The 22,563-nt window shown below is 44.4% G+C and overlaps 1 protein-coding gene across 7 annotated transcripts in view; it reads right to left on the bottom strand.

Annotated features, from left to right (window-relative positions):
• Positions 1–22,213, bottom strand: part of RNF152 (ring finger protein 152) — a 72,705-nt gene extending 50,492 nt beyond the window's left edge. For 2 of the 7 annotated variants that reach the window (XM_074339877.1, XM_019729301.2), the window contains exon 1: positions 21,635–21,889. The gene's annotated coding sequence lies outside the window, so the exon portion shown is untranslated. The other 5 variants (XM_019729305.2, XM_019729304.2, XM_019729307.2 and 2 more) reach the window with 5 other exon arrangements.
• Between the last annotated feature and the right edge of the window lie 350 nt (positions 22,214–22,563).

Here is a 22,563-nt window from a genome sequence, read left to right as displayed (position 1 = left end):
ATAAAAATACACAAATGCACCAAAAAATACAGCTCTACTCTTATGCAAATTTAACCTTAAACTAATACGCTGCCTAAAACAAACCATATATTAAACCAATTTTGCTCACCTTCTTAGAACCTAACGAGCCCCCAGGGGGCAGTTTGGATGCCTGGGCCTCTTTCTCCAAACCTTCCAAGGCAAGTCACGGTGAGGAGCGGGGGCCGGCCCCCCCTTGTCGCCCCCATCCTTCTCCTCACAGCAGCAGCGGCATTCAGAACAGCTGCTGGCTACAGAGGCTGACCTTCAAGTGTTGTTGAAGGCTTACAATACATAACTGTTATGTTCTGGGTGTTTCTCCCAGAAAAAAAGCATTTAAAAAATGTTTTCCAATATTTCTTTTTTCCTCCCAGTTTATTCAATGTCTCCGAGCAGCCACGCCTGCTCAGTGTCAGCTCAGAGACCCAGGGAAGGAGGTACGTCCAGCTGGTCCCCGTTAGCTGACCCTATAGGGCACTCACTGCACCAGGCACCCAGAAAGGCCACTTCAGGTCACGAGGATCGGGACAAACTTTAGAAGCAACTTCGAAGTCTTCCACTAAATGAATGAAAAGCATAAATCAGTAGGTGGCCCTATAGTTATGCAGAGGAAAAACGCAGAGCAGAAAAGCTTAGGAATGTAGGAGCAGGCATTACTAAGGCCAGTTCATGAAAGGCCCAGCGACGTACAGGATTCTTCACAGGGGCCTGAACATCAGATTGATAAAGAGTTGCCCAGACTGGAAGCTCGAAGGGTTCCCACCACGTTAATGATTACATGGAAGAATCGAAATGGATTCGTCATTTGTAAGGACACAGGTCTTTCACAAGCATTTGAGGTTCTTCGAAAGATTTTTAGAACATTCTAGCATTTTGCAAGTAATTTTGCTTGTTCTGTGTCCTAAGTGCTCCATTTCTTTGTTAGTAGGACTAGGCAAAACCAACCACAGCCATAACCATGTCAAATACCACAAAATTCTAATTCGTGAAATACATACAAATGGGAAATTTCTATTGGCAAATTTCAACTGCTCACACTACGAGCAACAATGATATAAAGACAAAAAAGAATATGAGCAAGTTTATATAAGCAGGTGTTTTGGACAGAAAACCATGAGCATACTAGTGTAATTAGGATTCACTATGAACATTTGTATTTTCATATATAGACGTAAATGTTGACCTTGTTCACCCTGAATTCAATCCAGGAAACAAAAGCTGAGCAACTCCACTGACTCAAGTTAAGCATCACCATATCATCTTGTCAAATCTTATCGCTCTATTTCTCCCAAACTTCCCCCTCTTGACAAAAAATAACTTCAAAATATGGAAATATTATTTTATGGGACCCACATTTAACACTAATCCCTTGCTGTTGGGATTATAAAGAGACTGGAATGGGTGGGGGTGTAGAAAGCATGCAGGAAAGCTTTGGTGGCCAAATGTCACCGCAGGCATAATGTGGCCTATCCACTGCAAAGAGAAACAGGCGTTACTGGTCAGAGTGTCTGAGGATGGGATTCGTTGTTGCAAATACACAAGCACAGCACTTTAAAAACAAGCTTCATGTCACACATTTCATCTCCTTGTCTCCCACATAGCTTTTTGATACCAAACACTCTCGGGTGCTCTGGTTTCCTTCCACCCAAGGAAAAAGGGGTGGAGAGCACAGCTTCCTTTCAGGTTCCCACCATCTGTCCCCTCACTCCTTGGTCCGTCCCAGCTGACTTGATCCCCTTGAGAAATCCCTGCCGATTCCAATGCTCCCACATCCAGTCCAGTGTTTGTGTCTTGGCCAAGTACGACCCCAAATCCCACTGCCTTTAGGTTTTGCTTCAGGACATTACTGTTCCTTCTCTCGCGTGCGCATTTTATAAGGATGTGGAAAGAAGAAGAAGAATTCTTTTAAGACAAACCAAGAAAGAAAAATAATCAAAGTCCTATTTTCCTACCAGTGTGTTTATAGACCTCGCTTCTTCAGATCCAAGAAAAAGAGAAGTGAAGGCAGGGTAAGGGCTGACTCCAGCGCAGGGAAAAGTTCCAGTTTACAGGGTGCCCCCCATCTTCCTGTGTCCATGCCTTCTGCCCAATTTTTAATGCTCACCCTACTCCTCCCACCACCCGGGGGAGGGGCCCTGCCACCGCCCAACCCACGTCTCAGCAGAGCCTAGAAAATGTCACCACCTCTGCTCTTCTTTTTCACATTCCCTCTGTCAGACCCGCCCCATCTGCACTTGCTCCCCTGAGGGAAGGGTTAGATACGGGATTCAAATGACTAGCCTTAGGGATGTAAATGTGTTACCCTTCACAGGGGCACTCGCATTTTAGCAAAGGACTCATGGACAGAAAACCCTAAAGGAAAAGAGAAAGGAACTCATTTATGCTGAATTGTCTGTATACCAGCTTTTAATTTCTCTGGGGCTGCCTCCTGTTCCTACCTCAGATTATTGTTTGAGAATTGAACGAACTAACATATACACAATCCTTAAAACAGCAGCTGGCACCTTGCAAGGGCTCCACGCACAACAGTTACCATTATTAACCTTCGCTGTGACCTCCCAAGACAAGTACTGCTGGTCTCATCTTAAATGAAGTCATTTGCTCGGGAGTCACTTGCTCAGGATCACAAGGCTAAAAACTAAGTAGCAGAGTAGGGACACAAGCCTCAGTCTACCAAGTGACCACAATTCCTGCTGTTTTCACAGCACAAAGAATGAACCTCTAATGGTAAAACCACGGACACGGCCGCCCGCGGGGTGAGACGACATTGAAGGGATTCAGTGGTACGCCAGTGGCGTACTCTCAGAAGGAAAGGCTGGGGTGGGCAGAGAGGGGTTGCTGGGGCATGACCCAGTTGAAAAGCTGGCATGTTCTACCCACCTCTGAACTGCAGAGATCGTGGACTATCAATTCTCCTCATCTAGTCTCAGGTGTTCTGACTATAAAATGGGAACAATCTCCTCAGGACATCGTAAGCTCCTGACACCTAGAAATATTCATGACAAAAGCTAAGATGTCTTGCAAGGGAGATTCCAGAAAGGGATCCTGCAGTAGGGAGGGTGGTAAACCTGGGGAGGTAAGTTACTTCCAACAAGACATGGAGACTTCACAGGACCCGCTAGAGATGAACAACGCTTATTAAAAACAAAGAAACAAAAAAACTTACCACCAGAGCCAAAAATAGTGCTGGTATCCTTGTTGGGTTAAAAACTCTGAATTAAATCTGGGCAGTCTAATTTTTAATCTCCAAAGGATTCCTGAAAACTCACCTGCTTCCATTATATATATATTACAGCTCCATAACTAGGCCTCCTTCCTTTCTGGCTTGTCCTACATTTGAAAAGTATTCACTATTCTACTGAAGCTGACTTTCCTCAAAATAACCTCAGTATTCTATACTTACACAATTATGTCATGGATATAATCACTACCATCATGATTTCAGCAGCTATTTGTTGCACTATAATTTCCAGATGAATTTCTGGTGTGGAAACAACATAGCCACAATAAGATAATTAATTACAACTCTATTATGACTAGAGCACAGGGTGAGTGAAATTAAAACTAACATTTTTAGGATTTCATTTTTAATATCATGTTCATCTTTGTAGCCAGAAATTAATTACTACACAGACGCTTATTGTTAGTGTATTTTGTTTCTGATAAAAGTTTCTTCTTCTCTTTCTCCTTCTTCTTTTGTACTTTTCAACAACTATTTCTGCAAAGTTTGAAAGCCCACTGTACTAGAATGAGCTGATAGATCTGCGCTACTAGAGATCAGATTTGGGGTTCCCATCCCCCAAATCACTTGGTTTTGCCACTTGGCACCATAACCTTGAGCAAGCTCCTAAGCATCTCTGTGCCTCAGTTTGGTCATCCAAAAAAATGGCAATAAAAACAGAACCTACTCCTAAATTATCCTGAGAATTAAATTGGGTAACTTATATAGAGCTGCACAAAATGGTTTGGACTTACTGCCAAGTACACATTAGCAATTATCTAACTTATAAACTCAGTTCAAAGATATTCAACATTTAAATTTTTACTCAAAAGTTTACAATGTCATACTTAAAAATGGATAGGCCTCATATCTTACAGTGGTGGGGCTCCCGTCACCATTTGCTTTTTTTTCTGCCAATGTACTAAACTCTGATTGTTCAAAAGTCCGGTATGAATATCAGTCCACCTAACACATTCTCTGAAGGAGTCCTTTTGCCATAATCCATAAAGAAAGGACTTATTCTCTGAGATAATGGAATGGGCCAGAGAGGATGACAGCCAATTCTAACTAATTGGTACTAATTACTAGGGGTCTTTGGAGGCTGACAGAACTGAGATTATATTAATAAACAAGTCTCATGGAAGGAAGAGGAAAGCCACTGCACTCCCTAAGTATTTTCCTAATCTGTTTTAACAGGCATACTTTCATTCTGTTTATTCATGACCATTCCTCACACCATACTAAGTGAATTTTGTCTGATTAATATAATTTCAGAAATATAAAACCCAATTTTAGGCTTTCACTACTGTTTTACCCATTTGGGCTCTGAGTGTATTTGGGTTCCTGAAAACCTACCTCCAACATCTTCCATGAAACCAAATGCAAAACTCAGGGCAATTTGCCCCAAAATGATCTCCTTGCTGCCAGTCTCACAGCGTATTAACTGACCGAAGAGAAGAATCCACCACAATAGCCAATATGTCTTTTGAATAATAGACAAATACAAATTAAGCCGATGGTGGTAACCAACATACTATACTTCTGACTACAGATACAAGAGTCAGTCACCAAGACGCTGTGCCCCAAAGAGAAGAAAACCTCCTAATGTTATGTCCTTAACCGATCAGTAGCATAAAGGTACCATAATCAAAATAGGGCAGGTGATTAAAAAAAAAAAGCATCAGATCACTGCAGTCTTTAAGGAGATTAAGAACCAGTTAGAGTCATAAGATAACTGTCATGACAACATTTAGTGGTGACAAGTCTAATAAGCAGGGTACCTGGGATACAAAGTTGCATAAGGCAGGCACAGCTCCCAGGGAACCCACATCTATGGGGATGGTCAGCAGTTGGCCATCCCCAGGGTCCACAGTAAGATCTGCGAGGTGTAGGAGGTGGCAAAAGTCATTTTCAGCTGCAATCATCCATAATTCAGAGATGGGATTTAAGTAGGGTATTAAAGGAAGAATCAGGATTCAAACAGAGGGAGGGGAAGAGAATGCAGGCATCGTAAAGGAGCCCACAAGGGGCAGGCAGGCCAGTCCCCAGCATGTCTTGGGGCTGATGCATTAACAGCCAGTTCAGATGAGCAGAGAGTCTTCCAACCAGATGCCCAATATTCCAGGCAGGGTCCCCTATGGAACATTCCTCACACACAGTCTGTAAAACATTTTAAATATTTTAAATCTAGGAAAAATCATAACCAATTGGGGGGATAATAAATATAAATTAAGCGATACAAAACATGAAGTCACATTATCACTTGTACTTTTCCATACATGCAAGTGACCTCTGCTCCAAAAAACAGATTTTTTCCTTTATTCCTACCACCCTTTTGGCCTATGTCCTTTCAACAACCAGCTCTCTAGAGAGCTCTGTCCCCCACTTGGCAACGTGGTTCCACCTCAGAATCATAATGACCGTCTGGATGTGGATTACTCTCGAAGGCGCAGCTTTGACCTCTCTGCTAAATGCCATTTCCAAAGTGAACTCTAGATTTCTCCCAAATCTGGTCTTTTCCATGCAATGTTATATTTACTATTTATTCACCCAGGACCTCAGACCTGAAAACCTGTTTACCTTCCACCTCGCATTCAATCAGTCTCCAAAATTCTACTAATTTTGTCTCTGAAATGTCTCTTGCACCCATGCATCCTTTCCATTCCTGTCGCCTTTCCCTGGGGTTCAGGTCTTCTCTGTATCTTCTCTGAACCTCAGCTGGTCTCCCCACCTTCGTCCTTTCCTGCTCCAATCCATATTGAGGCCTGCCAGATTAAGTTTCTGAAAGCGCAGCTTCTTACCCACATCCTTCCCAGCCCCCAAACCACCGCTGGCTTCCTGCCAAACAAGTCCCAAAGTCCCCATTCCCACCAACCTTTCTAATCCCTTTCCTGCTGGTCTGGCTCACAGCTCCAGTCATAATGCATTATTTGTTGTCCAGAAGACAAGGTCCACCCTCCCTGACCACCTTGCTGCTTCTGGAATGTCACTCCACCTGCCCACGTGTCCAATGGCACCGTCAAATGCTACTTCTTCCATGAGGCCATTCTACAACCTCTGGCAAAAAGTCGCCTTTCCCCCTAGGAACTCCAATAGCATGTCATCCAATACCACCTGGCATCTGAGTTCCTCGTGTACATGTGTTCCTATCCCTACAGGGATAATGGCCTCAAGGAGCATCTCTATAAAAATAATCAAGCCCATGTTGTAAGTTAGGACTTTGTTACAAGAAAGCATTGAGCCAAGAGTTATGGAAAGCATAAGAGTATCAGCTGGCAGCTAAATTGGGGAACTATGTTCAAACCATGCAAAAATCAACAATATCAATAACTTTTTATTCATTGTATATAATGAAGTCATTAAAATACAGGACATCTCAGAGAAAGTGCATCTCCTTAACAGAATGAAAAATCTCAGGTAGCATACCACAGTGGCTTATAGTTTAACTCTGGAGCCATTTGGGGCTGGATTCTAACCCCAGCTCTGACTTTTACCTACTTTGTGACCTTGGGCAAGTCAGTTAGGCCCTTTGTGCTAAATTTCTTGTAAATAAATTAAAATAGGATACTAATAGGATCTTCCCCATAAGACTGTGTGAGAATTATATACATACTGTATGTAAAATACTTAGACCTTGGCACATAATTAGTGCCATTGTTAACTAGTCTTATTATCATTATGAAAATCTTTTATATGGGGAGAAAACAAACCCCACAAGAATCAGATATTTGGTAATTAGGATTTTACTAGAGAGACTTCACCATCTTAAAATTGTCAATCCAGATTTGCTCTATTTCCTGACAGGGATCCTTTGACTGACAGACAGGTAGGGTAAAATTCACTGGGGGGTGGCTCTTTGTACAATGGATTGAATGCTATGCAAACGGGGCAGGCTCCAAGACCACTGAATCAAACACAAAGCTTTCAGACATCAAAGGGCACACCCACAAACAGCCATTGTTTCCCACAAACAACCCCATTGTTGTCATCCAGATGGGTGACAAATGTAGCTGTTTGACTTACGCATTTTGGTCAGTGGCTCTGCATGGACACAACCACAAATACAATTAATTGCGGCAAAAGAAAACTAGAACTATGCACTGAATTTAGTCTGATAAGCAAGGTGTTGAGTTCAGCTGTTTAAAGGACACTAAGCCACAGCATTTGGCTGTACTAAGAATATATGAGTCCGTTTCAAAGCCCATCACATCATACAGTGATTTATTTATTAGTGGTGTGGGGAACAGCTGTGGCTGTAGGGTATCAACATCTGCCATTTTCCCAAAAAACTGTTTAAATGCATTAAACATAAATTGCTGCAAATATCTCAACTTGAACTTGTGTTGCAGACACATATCCATACATAGTAAAACGAAACCTGCTTGGACACTTGATGTTTTATTACATTTTACTAAAATTATTTATAGCTCAAAGCTACTTGTTATGTCAGAATGATCTGAGTGATAGGATAACAAATTCACATTTATCACCATCTTATTTTCTGGTAAGATATAGAAATTATAAGAATTATGACAATAAGACTGATGCTACACAAGAACAAACCAAAAAAATCTGTCCCTTTTTCCAACGTTGGAATCTGTTTTTATTCACTACTTAGAATACAGGCATGGCTGCTTCAACAAGTTCTCTTCACCCCAAGTGTGCGAGAAGATTAGGCTAGGTAGACTGACTATCAAAATAAACACCCCAAATTTCATTGGCCTAATGCAATAATGGCTCAATCTCCTGTTCACACTGTGTTCCAGTGCAGCTTGGTAAAGGGGTTATGCTCCACAGGGTCATTCAGGACCCAGGCTCCTTCCATCTTGTGGCTCCATCATACCCTAGGGTTTCAGAGTTCTCTGCTGCACACCTACAGCTGGCTTGCAGACCAGAAAGAGAGTGCAGAAATGGCACCCAACTTTTAACTGCCTCTCATCTCCACACACATCCCATTGGTGAGAACCAGTCTCATGGTCCCACCTAGAAAGTAGTCTAGAACAGTGGCAGACTCTTGGGGACATTCAGCAATGTCTAGAAACATCTTTGATTGTCACAATTGGGCAACTGGCATCTATCTAGTGGGCAAAGTCTAGGAATGCTACCAAATATCCCACCATGCACAAGACAGTCTCCCCAAAACAAAAACTTATCCAGCCCCAACCATATCACACATCAATGCTCAGGTCTACTACCACTCTCCACTAACATACACTCTAATTAATCCCAACAAATCCATGATAGCAATAGGTTGTTCATTCATTTGTTCCTCCATTCTTTGTTCCTCCATTTATTCATTCATCCAAACTCCTAAATAAGAAAATGTCCCTACAGTCAAAGAATTCACAATGGAGCAGGGACTCAACCATACACAGCATTATCATACACAGAAGTAAGTAGAATTAATAAAAAAAAAAAAAAAGGGGAGGAAAATTAATTCTTCCTGAGAGTTGGAGGAGGATCCATAGGGCAGGTTCAATGGGAAGAAAGTCTCGAAGGAAGCGTATAGTATTCACAGCTTTCCATCAAGATGCTGTGGGGGGTGTTTTCTTTTTTGGGGGAGTGTGGGCGGGGTGGAGAAAAGGCGTTCCAGGAAATGGGAACTGCATGAACAAAGGAAAGGTAATATAAAAGGATATGATTTATTCCACTTTCTGGTATGGGGAAAAGCAGTAACTAGGGGAGGAGAGGTTATAAAAATGCGTTTTTGCTCAAACATATTTTTTAGTGGCATCTTCAGCTCTCAGCATCTGATCAAATGTCTCGCACATCGACAAGCTCGTACACTGGCTTTCTGTCAAAGTGGTCCTTCAAGAAACATTTCACACCACCAGACTTCACAGAAACTTGTTAGCATTGGGCAAAGCTGAGGTACTAGCAGGAAATCTCACTGCAAATTTCCCAACAAAACTGTCACCAACTCTTTCAAACAACACCACCTCAAAGTCAACATGAAATCGAGTCAGGCAGGTGGTTGACCAAAATCATCCACCTTTGTTCCTGAAGACAGGACCATGTTGAAGTCAGATCTCTTCTTAAATTACGTTACACTGAACCGGTTTTGTTTTTGTTTTTAAAGAGTTTTCACCCCTTTCGATTCTTAATCCCAATTGTCAATGCAGCTCCCAGCCTGCAGTTAAGAGCCCAGATAACCCAGGTCTGGCATATCCAAGCTCTGGCATAAACTCACCACGTGACCTTGGATAAGTCACCTAACTTTCTAGGCTCAACTGCCTCCAGATAACATGCTTAAAGCACTTAGCACTGCGCCTAAAGCATATAATAAACACTATTATCTTTCTACAATAGTTAGCTCTCCCAAAATTGTCGTGAACTGTGGATTCTGACATAGTTTGGGAAAGAAAATACCTGGAATGATTTCCATGTCATTTTTGTAGAACAATATTAAGAACAATTTCAATTTGCTTTGGGCAAGATGTTTTTAATTACGAAGCCAACATCAGCTTGTAAAAAAATCAAAAACAACAGTTGTTCTTGATTTTGAAGCTAAAATTGAATTTTAAAAAATACCATATACCTACAAAATAATTTACCCTCATTATTCTCTTTCCTCTCTTGTTCTCATACTGTTGTCTCTCTCTCTCTCTCTCTCTCCTTTTCTTAGCTGTGATCAGCTTTGGAAAAACAAAGTATATTTAGCTGTTAAGCACTATAGATTATATCAAACGACACCATCACCTAGCACTGAAAAAAACCTCATAAAAGGAAGAAATTTGTTTCTTTACAAGTCAGAATCTCAAAGGAGAAGTTAAATGAGGGAAGCAGACTCCAGAACCCAGAGGAGAGTCGGCATGCTCGGAACCACTTCCTCCTATGGTGGGGTGAGAATTCCAAAGTGCAGGAGAGCAAGTCCTTTATTTCTAGGGTTTTAGTCTAAACGAAACCCCATTCACCTTTACTACAAGTGGAAACAGAATCTAATGGTGCCGATCTTTGCAATAAGTCAAAGGTAAAGAATAAAATGAAAGCTGAGGCAACTAGAGGAACTAGGCTGAAACACATTTAGACTTCAAATCAGAATGCCCTCCAAATTTACACGGAATTCCAAAATTGTCTAGACAGCGCCTCTTTTTCAATTCCCATTGCAGACTGGTCTTGAGCCCAACAGAAAGTTCTTCTAAGCAACACGTTCAAGAAAGGGTTTGACAGATAGATCCCACGGATAAGGTGAAGTAAGTCTGGGGTAAAATCTGACATCTTCTCTTTAACTTCTTAGTGAAGACATTTTTTGTTGTAAATCAACAAACCTCTTGTAGGGAAATACAACGCCAAGGGGATGCAATTCTCAAATACTTTATTATTTTGTCATAAAACCAAAGTGTATACATGATTAATTTTTGATAGACCTGACTCCAATGTTGGAAAAAATAAGTAATCTATGGACTCTGCAAAGAAACACTAACTCTTTGAATTAATATTTAGCATTTTGTATACAGAAATAGAAGTAATTTATTAAATGAATTCTGTTTGCCTAAGATTCTCCTTCTATAAACAAGCTATTCACCTTTTTCTTAGATGAAGTAATAGACCACGAAGAAATTTGGCTTATCAGGAACACAAATGAATATATCTTGGTATACGTAATGATTACAGGGAAATCTGATTGAAAAGGTGATGTAGATGTCTAGAAATTACCTTCGGGTGCGATGTGCATGGGGTTTACAAAACTGGCAACCAGCAAGCTAATTACTCTTCTTGTAATTTGCTGCAGGTCCAGCTGGCACCAACCTAACATCCCCAGATAAACAGAAACAGAACACAACGGGTTATTATTTGAGGCATCAGCTAAAGAATAGAAAATTCAGTGACTTATCTTAGGGCCTTATCAGTTGCCATTGTGGAAGAGAAACAAACTTTCCTCCACCATCATGGTTCTTCTGGCTGGTCTAATAATCAAATAGACATGAGACAGATTAGCCAGAGAAAATAATCAAATTTAATATATACGTACGTGTGGGAACTCCACATCCATGAGAGAGTCAGAGACCCCACATGCACGAGAGCTTCAGAGATGGAAAGAAGGATCTAGGTATGTGAGACATTCTGAGCTAGGGATGAGGAAATGCACCTTGGGGGCCTTCAACGGATCATTGCAGGATGATAACAGCAGACGTTTAATAAATAAAAGTTTGCTCTACCATACAGATGGGTCAAAAAGAGATTATCACTGACAACCTTACCATGGCCAAACCCCTAGTTCAAGTTCTTCTAGGCAGTTAAGGGAGAGACAGAAGTTTCAGGAACTTGAAGCTAACATTGCCCTTAGCTCAAAACAATCCACATACCACAGAAGCACCTCTTGGGGTGACTGGCTCTGAACCCCCACACCATCAAGTCCACTAGTTAACGATTCAGAGAGAAGGAATACTGACAAATTGGAGCTAGGGCTTCACATTATTGCCACTCAGGAGTAAGGAACCGAGCCTGGTTCCTTTCCCAAGCCCTACTTGGCATTAACAGACTCATTAGGAAATCGCTCCCATGTCTTTGGGAGGAAAGCACTGGGCACCATGTACACAAGCGCCCCCGTCAACGTCTGTACTGTGCTCACGTTTGCAACATGGTCCAGAAGCATCCAAGCTGCCAAAAGATAAGGCAACTCATCTGCTAGCATCATGTGGTTCCACCAAGAAGGGGAAAAACAGTCAAGAAGAGCATAAGCTCATACATCAATACCCTCCGGATATCAGTGCAACAAGGAACCCAGAGCAGAGCTAGGTTCATGCATTTTCACATTAGCTATCGAAGGGCCCAGACGGAAATCCTACAAAAATCAGCAATCCAGCCTGAACTGGACCCCAGCTCTCAAAGTCATTTCTGAAGAATATATTGATTCCACCATTCCTGCAACAAGTATTTATTGAGTGCCTACTGTGTACCAAGCCCTGTGCAACAATCCTGCCGGGCACAGCAAACACCACTGATTAAGTGGAATTTTTTTAAAGATCTCATTAACTCTACATTTAAAGCGTATAACCTAGTTTTCCTGCCTTTATTAAAGAGCTCTCTTCCTTAAAACAGTCATCATCATAATAATGCCATCCCAAAAAGCAGATTCATAAATACAGGGACTAACAAAGCTACACTGCCTCCCCTGTTCTCTCCTGCCTCTTCTCTTGGGGTGGCTGTATGTCTAACCGTGTGAGACGCCCACAAAACCTGTTTCAGGACCCCGAACAACAATCACAGAACAAGGACAGAGCTCCTAAGTAGGGTGACCAACTTGCCCCAGCTGTCCTGGGATTGTTCTGGTTTGGAAACAGGAAACTCCCTTAATCCGGGTATCCTTTTAGTCCTGGACAAACTGAGATGGTGGCTCATCCTACCCCTGAGAAACCAGACCCGAGGAAAGGGAGGTCCATTAATGGAGGTCCTTCACTTGCTGGGGAGGAGTGAGGCAACAGGCGGAAAAAAGCTGCTGTCCTTTAAGGCAGGCCCCGGTGGCCTGGGGCTGTCTCAGAACCTCCCAGCTTTCTCTGGCTTCCTCCTGAGAAGGCCTGTCATCTTCAACTCTGGGCCATTTAAGCAAAGCTTTCCAAAGACTCTCCAATGACAAGACTCTAAGGACAGTGACATACAATAGAAATCCTCATAGACACGCCAAAGGCTGTAGTTATTTGGATGTAATTATTTCTGTGGCTAGTTTCAGAGCTGCTTCTGTTTAGACCATGACTATTCACTCTGAGATTTCCAGAATCCAGCACAATGACTGGTGGATGGTCGACACTGAATAAAATGGACATTAATCACAGCTGCCGTTTATGCAGTGCTTATGACGGATAAAGCAACACTTCATGTAAATGACCTCACTCTCACAATAACTCAGGGGTATTGATTGTTCCCCATTGTCCAGATGCGGAAACCACGCATCAGTCAGTCCTTATTTACTCAAGATTGTAATGGCACAGCTCACATTTGAACCCAAACCCATTTCCCTTTAAAATGCTTTTAACCACTCCACTGAATTAGGATTGAGTAAGGTGGGGATATACGTGTATGGTACAAGATCAAGAAATGAGAGAGAAAAGTATCAGATACATTTCTTTTATTCTCTGCCCTTTTAACTTTGCCATTGTCTAAAAAGCAGAAAACCAAATTAATTATGAGTTAAGTTCACACATTAAGCTATGGCAAGGCAGGAGTTTTAGTCAGAATTTTGTAGAATTATGCCGGGCAAACAATATTTGCACTCAATATTTGAATAAATTTAATAAATACAATTGTATACCTAATATAGGGTTAAGTCATCAATGTTCAGTGTTTCAAAGGCTATTTTACCCACCAGCATAGGTGAAAAGACGGATTTCTATCTTCGATTTCTGAAGTGTCAGTGTGATGTAGTAAGAGTGGACGGACAGGTACTTAGCCCAGTCAAAAATGGCTCTACCTGCATGGCTGACTTAGCTGTGACTTAATAAAAATGAGAGTAATCCTTATGTCTCAGGCAACAAAGGGGCAAATACTCTACACAAAGTACAGCCATCTAGCCGTGGGCTCTCCAAGCACTTTTAATTTCATATCAACCTGCAAGGAAACAATTTGCAAACCTACCCCAGAGCAATACAACTGCAAAAGAATATCACACTAAATGCTTTATTTCTGAGACATTCATCTTAGCGCCATTCACTATTCATCAAGCTGAGAACATCATTTTAATGTATTCTAGGCCATTTTCTCCAAGCAGCTGAACACATTTCCTCTTTCTTAATAACACTATCCATAATGATCGAGCATTCGGAGTGTTAAAGAAGAGTTTCGATCATGTGGATGAGTATTCCAAAATCAAGAAGTGAGGTAAACCAGATGTCTGTCACAAAGACACTTATAGCCACCAGTTAATTATTCAGGGAGATGTGGTAGCTGGTTGTGGGCACTAGCACCCACATGTGTCAAAGCCAAACAGCAACGTCTGCTCCTTGAGATCGTGGGGTAGTCTGGGGGGGTGTAAAGTTCTGATCCTGCTTGCCGTACGTCACCAAGGAGAGAATTTTTTGTTTTGTTTTGTTGTTGTGTTAGAAGAAGCATATCGGGGTTGAAAAACAGACTGTCAATAATAACTCATTTTGTTAGAATGCTAATCCTAGGTGAGAACGTTCACCTCCCCACCATCGGTATGCACATTGCAATCTGGCCACTGTAATTTGATTCAATTCTTAATCATTATTAATGCAAGCAGGCAAAGCTGTTAAAAAGTTTCTCTTAACTTCATTTAAATCTGTAGGCCCAAAGCATCTATAATTCCTTTATCGCAGTAGGTCAAAAGCATTTCTGTGTCGTCAATGATTGAGTATTTACTGAGCCCTGACTTTGCGCAAACATGGGGGTGAATATGAAATTGGGTTAAACTTCATCCAGTCTTTATCTTTAAGGAGATTTCAAGGGACCTGAGCTCCTGCTTGTCCCCATCTCTACATGTGACAGCTCACAGGCCCACTTGGGGGGACTGTACCCTTCTCCCCCAGCTGAGTAATGACTGTTCTGCTCACTGAGAATCTTGTGACATGTGGCTTGATGACAAAAGATGTCCTGGAACGTCTTTTCAATACACCTCCCTTTAGCTTGAGTGGGTTTCTGTTCTTTGCAATTGAACAGAAAGAAAAAGACATGTCAATCTTAGGTGGTAATTAATATAAGGCAATCTATGATGAGTGCCCTTTGAATGAATGACTGTTGAATGAAATGAAAGATGGATTTTGCCGAAGAACTTTGGAGGAGTGAAGGCTTGCTAAGCACTCAAGTGATGAAGTTAATTTTTTAGAAGAGTTAAGAGCTGAGTCCACCTTTAAATATGGGCTGTAAGGAGAGGATATTTTAGGTCACAGAATATTCCAAAATTAAGAATAATACTATGGAAACCACTTTTGAGGAATAGTGAGTAGGTTAACTATCCCAGCTAACAGGGCATTTTGAACTCGGGCAGAGAAAAGCCAGGGTTGGAAACGAAGTCTTTCTAGAGTTAAGCTGGGGGAAACTTTAAAGACTAAGCAATATGAGCTTTAACACAATCCCCTCCGCCCCCAAAAACAACAACAAAAACAGAAGCCACTGAAGGTTATTAAGCAAAGGAATGAACAATTACAACAGCCTATGGTTCTAAAGGTGAGGGTGTTTTATAACATGGATTTGGGGTGGGAAAGCCAGGAGGTGAGGGTACCCACTCTAACAGCTCAGAGAGAAATAAGGTTCTCAGCTAGGATGTGGCATTGGGGGTGCAAATTAAGGGAAAGGTGGGAACTGTCACTAAGGAAGGACAGTTAATCTGCTTATAAACAGAACGCCAATAGCAATAATGCTCCCTATTTCCACAGTAACTGTCAAAGCTTTTATCAAAAAACTCATCCATTCTTGGAGATCCTCAGTGAGGAGGAGCACATCTCGTGTCATTATCTGGCTTGATAAACGGGACCTATTCCAGAAAAGTTACATTTCCTTGGTAGGTAAGAGTCAGATGGGGGTAGAAAGGAGTAGAAAGAAAACGGAAGCACAGAACAGATTTGTAGTTTGCGCTTACTGGGACCTCGCCCCTACCAGTGGCACGTCTGCATTTCAGCAATCCCCTTTTTCCATGAAGCTCTGATATCCAGGAAGACCATGTGATGTTAGAATAAGTTTCATTGTGTAGGATGTTTGCAGTGAGTTTAATCGATGCAGGAATTCACAAATCGAGTGGCGATTTTTCTCCTCATCCCCTCCACTCCCGGCAGAGCAGAGGCCGCCCCCACAACTGTACAAAGAATGTACTCCAGGTCTCAGCAGACATCCAGCTTCTAGGCCAGGAAATCAGTTCTCAAGAACCGCCCAGAGGAAGTGCAAGTCACACATACACAACTCGAGGCCTTCCTCTTTAAATCTTACAATGACAGGAGGTCGACCAGAAGTCGAAAATCCTTAAACATAAAATAAGTACTTATTTTATCCAGATTGTGATGTCAGTCATTGAGGCAGGCTCCTGAAACACACAGTGACGCTCACAACGCCATGAAGGAAGGAGCAGGAAAAGCAACGCCTTCCTCCCTTCCGGCGTCTGCGACACAGACTGCCGGTGATAGGAACCGCGCTGACTCCACAAGGGTCCTCTACCTGGATGGCTGGCTTCATTATGAAATTAAGCGGTGGGGAGTCAGAGGTCAACAGAATATGGAAATGTATTTTGGAGCTTCCCACATATATTTCAAGACTAGTCCCCCATGGCTTCACTTTCCCTCTCAGTCTGGGCCTCACTCTCGGCCCAACTGAGGCACCTGGCACTGGCTCCTAGAGGCCAAGGAGGGGCTATTATCTCGTTCTCCCTGCTGGTTTCTTTGCTGCTTATCTCCCACTGCAGAATTTTCTGGGTGCAATATTTTGTCACTTGAAAGGAAGGACCCGAGGGTGGCCTCTGTGTGCTTGGGCCAATACTCATGTCCTCTAGTCCCTGTGACACTGGGGCTAACAGTGCACCATGTCACCTGTCTATGGAAAGCTGTCTTTATACAGATGACTTCAGTAAGGTGATTATCGAGTCAGAGCAATACTATGTAGTTAAATTCCATGCTTAAGCTAAAAGTACTCATCAAATCCTAAAAATTCTAATCCATGCATGCATGTATCACAACATGAACAAACATATTTGAGGCACCAGCACTTCCCAGGGCAAAATCTCTGTACAAGCCACCAAGTGCTTCATCCAAAGCCCATTGCAATGCCTGTTCCATAGCACTCAACTATTTTTAGGGCGAGTATGGCCAGGAAGGCTTGGAAACCGACCACCATTCGAGTTACCATGGTTGCTGATGGAAGCGTGAGTGCCCCAGACTCTCTGAGTATTCTATCAGTCTTGTGACCAGAAAAAAACTTCTCACTCAAATCGCTTTTACCAAACATCAAAGGACCAAGAAAGAAAGCCAAGGCTATTCTACACACATCCCTGCCTTTTCTAGGTCCTATCTGTTGCCCTGCAGTCCTGCTGGGCGAGGCCACCTCCTGGGTGAGACCAGGCCCATTGCCACTCTTTTCCTACCATGGACTGTTCCAAACAAACTCAGGAAGTCTTAGACAAGAGGCAGATGGTGAGGGAGAGAAAGTCTGTAAGTAACACCTCTCTATTACATAATGCTAGCACCGAACCTCCTAGAACCAGCCTGGGAAATATCTCCTGGCTTAGCATTTCAGAATAAACAACTACTCAAAACAGGTAAAAAGAGAGAAAATTACAATTTTTTATTTGATGACCAGTGTACAATCATATTAGTAAATATAACACCAATAGATCAGTAAGGAACGGGTTGGGGTGGGACCAGATTCTTTAAGATATTTATCATTCATTCATTCATTCAGTCAGTACTCGTGTAATACTGAGTATCTACAAAGCACTGAGCTAGGCCTGGTGGGAACACACTTGCTTCCGGTGGGAACACACTTCCTCCCGGTGGGAACACACTTTACAACCTTGCCTGGGCCACATCACTTGTGGACATCATCAGTGCTGCTCACCTATCTCCAGTTCTCCCTTTTCAGTACAAGAAATACTGAACTGCGGCTAAATGGAAGCACAGGACTGGTTCTGACTGATGCAACATTAGTCACTTCTGGGTCTGTTCCGATGACTAGAGCGAGACCTTCGAGCTTCCTTCCCAATGCTGCAGTGATCTTGCAGGTACATGGAAGAGCACACCTCCATCAGTCTGGGTCCTTGAGAGACTTGGATGAGCAGGACCCACCTGCTGACCATGCTGGACACACAGCGTGGGAAAGAAAACCACTGTCTTTAGCCACTAAGATGTGGGGTTTATTTGTTACTGCGGAATAATCCAACCTATCTTGCTGATACATCACTGACTTAAAAAACGAGAAGAACCTGCAAAGCGCCCTCCCCATCTGTTTTCTAAATCAGATTATATAGAAAAGCAGAATTTGTTTCAAAATTCAAATGCAGCAGAGACTGAGTAATACCTTGAAATGTAGAGGGTGCCAACATGATAGACAGGTTCAAACAACACTGAGGGAGGAAGGAATGAAAACAGAATGACCTTTCAGTAATGGTGAAATCTAACCATTTATGTGGAATTCCGCTGAAGAGTCTCAAGACTATGAAGAAAAGGTCACCTTGTAACAACAGGTCCACTCATTGACAAAGTAGTGAGCTCCCCAATGAAAGAGGCATTCAAGTAAAGGCCAAATGACAGTATGCTCCCTCCTCAGAAGTCTAATACCACTCTTTGTTACTCTCTTGAGCTTCCATTGAACATAATTAGAATCAGATCATCATTTCTCCATCGCCCCTCTAAGCTCCCTGAAGGTGGTTCATTTTTGTGTCTCCACACTCCCCCACCTCTTGGCCCTTATAAAAAAGCCCAATATATGTCAGGTGCCTGATAAACATCTGCTGAATGAAGTAAATGAACATTGTAAAACCAGCTCTGGTAGCAAAGGTTTGTTTAATATCTCTAGGGCTCCCCCAACCTAAAGTTAAACACTGCTGCAGACATCTGGGGGTGGGTAGCTTTCACCTAAAAACAAAACAAAACAAAACACACACACACACACCATAAAACAATTGAAACATCAATACAACACTTTATTATAATTCCTGACTGTACACAATTTAAAACCACAATGAAATCTAACATTGTACTGTGGCCATCTTTGTTCCTGGACGTGCGTTTACATGTGCAGGCAGCTGTTTTCCCATGTGGAATTTTGTGTGTGAGGTATTTATTTTTTTCTATTTAAAAAAAACATACAACCACACCCTTTGTTTCTATTGCATTATTACACTCCTTATAAGCCCATCCCGTGGTTTTTCTTCTTGCAGGAACACAGCACACACCCTGCATTATTGCTGACAGAAAAATTACTTGTCAAGATACCTCTATCTTAACAGCATTACAAATCTAATCTTTCCAAAGCCTTGGCCTTTGTTTCAGCTGGGACTAGATAATTCACCTACTTCTAGTGATTCCTGCATGCTTTGAGAGTAGAAGGAGAAATGCCAGTGTCACTTGTTTTGTTTTGTTTTTTAAGTCACCTTTCAAAACAAAAACTACCTTACAGGTGAATGACAAATCTCTCAAGTTTTTTCATTTTATTTTTTAAGGGATTTGGGGATGGGGGTGGTGGTGAAGACAGCATCTACCACAGGCACTGCTGCTGCCACTGCTGCAGTGTAAGACCAGCATCGCCTAGGTCCTCAGCAATCCCTCCTCCAAACGAGACAACCCTGGTGCATTTCCATAACCATTCTTATCCCCTGCTACCTTGTGTAGGACGCCAGGACTCAGCCCTTCAGGAGGGAACAGCAACGCCAAGGTGTCCTGATACGCCTGAAGGTTACGTTTTCATTGAGCTATATCACGATTAACCCCAGATCTGGTTGGGCTGACATCAAAACAGAACTATCCTTGGAAAGAAAAGAACAGGCCAGAGTTTTTGGAAAAGAACCAAAAACCTAAAGATAAAATGCAGACTGAGAACCTAATGGTTCACAGCTATATAAATGGAAACTTAACGAAAGCTGCTTTCTGCTGCCCCCACAGCCTTCCCTTCTACCTCCCAGTAACTTACAGCTGGCATGTCCCTCTTGATATTGCAAACACTATTACAAGGAAGGGGTAGGGAGAGAGACATTATTTCATAAGAAAGTCACTACATTTGACCAGGGCCCTAATTGAGCACTGGTCAAATTTATAATCAGCCTTACAACGATAGCTTTTCAAACAAACAAACAACAACAAAATAAACACTATCCCACTTACAGACTCAAGCCAAAATATATTACTACAGATAAGAAAGCAGGCATATTTCCAAACCCCAGAATTCAGATACAACTGCCTATGTATTGACTATATCAGAATTATTATCACAGGAAACCAGGTGGAATTTATACAACACGAAACGCACCCTGCTCTCAACGACTTCTTCAAAAAGAAGGTTTAAAGTCACGGGCAATTTCTTTCTCAGAACCAGGAGTTTCAGAGGCCCCCACTGCGCCTCCACACAGATAGGGATGGAATGGTGATGCAGAAACCACCCAAACCGCCCCGTGCAAGCACTGTTGGCCCAAATGACCCAAAGACACCCGGGCGGCTACTCAGGTTATGGGGGTTACCTGAATGTGTCACCGAGTCCCTTTCACCCCCTCCTGCGTGATGACATCAAGTGGAAATGGTACGCGTTTGGGAAGCAAGAGGCTGACAAGCAGGAAGCACAATTGAGCCCGAGCTTTGTTCAGCCTGCAGTGAAATACATGCAGTAAGGGTTAGGTACGCGCAGCAGAGAGCAATCCAAGCACCTCCTGGCCAGCAGCGGCGGGTGGGTGCACTGGGAAGGTGGGAGAAGGCGGCGGAGGTGCGGAGGGGGCGGAACGCTTCCTAATTGTCTCTACAGGATAAATAACCACCTCCCCCCACTCCTCTGCAGTCTCCCCCGCCCCCAAGTTCTCCTCTGGTGGTAGCGCGTCTGCTAGCGACTGTAATTCCTCAGAAAGAGATATGAGAAGGCGGAGAATAACATCTTGGGTCAAATACACACTAGCAATATTTACTAGGTAAACCTGGTTATGTGGGAATGTGGGGCGCCAAGCCACCAGCCCGGACACACACACCAGAGCTGCATTCGCAAGCATCCTTCCTTCTTTCACCCCGTCGGCCACCTCATCCAGTCACTGCCACTCTATTTTGCCGATTACTCTACTCTGTCCAAAACCATGTCATGCTCCCCTGACCCACCCACACCCTAGGCGGGATCAGGGGACGCCGCTTCCCGAGCAGCGTCCCAGGAGTCCAGCCTGCTTTGTCCTGCTTTGTCCTGCCGCTGCCCTTCCAGGAACCAAGAGCCCAAAGCGCGTGGGTCCGCACAAAAGACCCCCACCATCTGGCCCGCCACTGCGCCTTCTCCTCCTGGGAGGGGCTGCTGGGCCGCCGAGGGGCAAGCAAGGGTAACTTCTGCCGCTGGGGAAGGCGCCCGGCAAGGGGCTTTGGACAGGACCGACACAGATGTGTGCGGGGTGGGGGCGCAGCTTGGGCGCGCGCGCCCACGAGGCGCGGGCACGAGACGAGCAGCGTCTTAGGACCACAGCTCCAGGGGGCATCCGAGGACTCAGCAGAGCCACTGACAGCGCCATCCCCCACCCCCGTCCCCAGCCGCCAGCCCAACTCCACCAGCGCTCCGGGGAAATGCAACTACCTCCCTTGCGCTCCTGGGCCGCCCGCCGCACCCCCCGGTCCCCAGGACCCCGGCGGCCCTGCCACCCCCATCCACCCGCCCTTTTACACCAGGCAGTGGCTCCCCTTTCCCGCTTCTCTGCTCGGCATGCGGCCGCTCACATCATTTTGCACCCCTCTCGCCGCCCGGGACCCAGAAGGGGCAGAGCAGAGAAACAAACCGAAACTCACCGACCTCTCTGGGCAGCGGGCTCGGGTGCTTCCTACAGAAGCGGCAGCATCACAGGGTGGTCCCGCCGCGCCCGCCACCAGCTCCGCCAGACGCGCGGCGCGGTTGCCTGGCGGGCGCGGAGAGCGCGGCGTCAGCGCCTGCAGCCCCAGCTCCCTGCTCCGCCCTTCGGGAGGCGCCCCACCTGCCCCGCCGCCCTCCACGCTCTGGGCCGGACGACGCCGCCAAGCAGCGAGCGGGAGCTTTTGGTGTCACCGCCCAGACTAAGGCACCGAAGGGGGTGGGGGTGGGAGGACGGGCTCCGCTCCCCGCGGCACCGCCCCTCCCCCGCGGCTCCACCTCCTCCAGTCCCCCCACCTCCATTTGTCCCAGACATCGATCTGTGAGTCTGGAATCTCAAAACCCCCCGGGGGTGAGGAGCTGCCCACCTTCTCGCGCTCCCTCGGCCTTACCCTCAAGTGCCCAACCACGGCAGGGACCTCGATGTTCTTTTCCACGCGTGCAAGTGGGAAAGGAGCTGCAATCAGGTGTGAAAGGAGGCGGAGCTCGGCCAGCAGGAGGGCGTGCCGGAGGTGGAGGCCAAGGCCGCGGGAACCAGTCGGCTCTCAACTTGGGAACCTATCGAGGGAGGAGTTGAGGTCGTCAGGTTTCCAGACACTGCCCTGGCTCAGTGTCACCGCGGAGACTTCTTGGCTGACCCTTAGAGTTCACAGTCCCGCCAGGACAGGTCCTGCTTTCGTGGCCCGGACGCAGGGATGGATTGCCCCACTACTTGGCACCCTCGGATGGGTGCTGGGGAGAGCCGGGCAGGGGGGTGGAAGTCCTGAGGGTTCTAGAGCAGCGCGAACCCCCTGACCTCGGGCCCACCGGATTCTCCACCTGAAAACCTAACTCAGACCGCAGGGGCGTGCTTAGAATGTCTAGGTCTCCCAAGA

The sequence above is a fragment of the Rhinolophus sinicus genome, linkage group LG09 (genome assembly GCF_036562045.2).
Source record: "Rhinolophus sinicus isolate RSC01 linkage group LG09, ASM3656204v1, whole genome shotgun sequence".
Taxonomy (NCBI): Eukaryota; Metazoa; Chordata; class Mammalia; order Chiroptera; family Rhinolophidae; genus Rhinolophus; species Rhinolophus sinicus.
Note: the sequence above shows the minus strand (reverse complement) of the source record. Positions and strands in the feature narration are given on the sequence as shown.